Consider the following 1,519-nt stretch of genomic DNA (forward strand, 5'->3'; position numbering starts at 1 on the left):
TCCAAACGGAGAACACACCATCCATGCATGCGATGTAACAGTAGCTCTCTCTCTCTCTCTCTCTCTCTCTCTCTCTCTCTCTCTCTCTCTCTCTCTCTCTCCCTCTCTCTCTCTCTCCCTCTCTCCCCCTCTCTCTCATTCAGCAGCAATGTCCCCTGACAGAGCTGACTCCCTTCAACTCCTGAGCCGTGCATCTGCCTCCAAACTAAATTCAAACTTATAGAAAGAGAAGAATTCACAAGCAGCTGGCTGCCGAGTCTTTTCTCTGTCTTTCAGAATAATGTGACAGTGACAGGGTGTTAACAGGAATCAGAAAACGCTTGTAATGTTTCACCATGCTTTCAAAAAAAAAAAAAAAAACCTACTGTATTACGAGGAATAGTTCTGGTCAATGGAAGGAAACAGTGGTTTTAAATGTAGAAACTGAGCACCAAATGCCCCAATTCTTATCAGAAATGGTTTAATATAGAAGTTGATACCTGCATATAATGATGTGTTTGAGAGCACAAAACTTTTATCAAATCATAGAGGATAATGTATTTGGCAGCTGTTCATTTTTTTCCAGATGTTCARTGAGATATATGTCAAAAGGAAAAAGCTGAAGGACTATATGTTTAGGTTATTCCAGTAATAAAATTTACACTGTTTTTTGTTGTACTTTTTAGGTTCAATTTGCTGAATTTACACAAAAATAACTCCTTTTTGTCATCAAGGTTTTATGTTTGCACAACATAGCAAAAAAARAGAGATGTCTTACCTGAACAACCCAACACACTATGTACAAATATCTCAACAGAAAGTCATAAATCCATCCATCTTTCTACTTATGCTGATCCCATCCATGCAAGTCTGAATGTGGCTGGAAGAGAGAAGTCCTGTGACTCTGCCTCCACACTTTGATGGCAACAGTCCAGTGACTCAGACAGAACCGTCAAGCCGGAGACAGGAAAATAAAATTTAAAGCTCTTTTCAGTTCCACCTTTTGAAAGCCCACTGCTTCACCTTGAGGAGGAGCCCCCCGCTGACACTGAATTCATTTGCCACCCTCTCGCATTTACGGGCACGTGTGGAGTGCTCCTTAATTAACTGTAGTGGAATCTCTTCTCCCACCGTCCGCATTCTTCCGGAGAGAGGCAGCCTGCGAGCAGCGGCTCTCTCTGAGTCCCTCCTCAGCGAGCACTGAGAGACAAATGCTCCCGTACAGCCTGGCTGAGTGTAAAAACTGTATCACATGTCTTAAAGCCAGACTGCCTCTGGATTGGAAGGCAGAGTGGGACTCCGTTTGATCATGTGCTTCTGATAATTGCAAATCACAGAAGCTGCTGACCAAATGAGTTACTATTTCTTTTACATTTAAATAATTGATGCAAGCATATATTTAGGTAATTAAAAGTAAACCCAAGAAAATAAGGCAGAAAGTCTTTTAATAAAACAAATGGGAAAGAAAAGCATCAAGCCCTCAGCTTGTTTCACTTTTACTAACTGACAGACTGAATAAAACTGGTGGGAAAGAAAAACA

General features: G+C 41.1%; 1 protein-coding gene across 2 annotated transcripts in view; it reads right to left on the reverse strand.

The window, feature by feature from the left end:
- The window catches only part of LOC106519303 (protein FAM19A1), a 54,691-nt gene extending 53,506 nt beyond the window's left edge, over positions 1 to 1,185 (reverse strand). For both annotated transcript variants that reach the window (XM_014010905.1, XM_014010906.1), the window contains exon 1: positions 758 to 1,185. The gene's annotated coding sequence lies outside the window, so the exon portion shown is untranslated. The remainder of the gene's footprint in view (positions 1 to 757) is intronic.
- Between the last annotated feature and the right edge of the window lie 334 nt (positions 1,186 to 1,519).

This window comes from Austrofundulus limnaeus, unplaced genomic scaffold, assembly GCF_001266775.1.
Source record: "Austrofundulus limnaeus strain Quisiro unplaced genomic scaffold, Austrofundulus_limnaeus-1.0 Scaffold75, whole genome shotgun sequence".
NCBI lineage: Eukaryota > Metazoa > Chordata > Actinopteri > Cyprinodontiformes > Rivulidae > Austrofundulus > Austrofundulus limnaeus.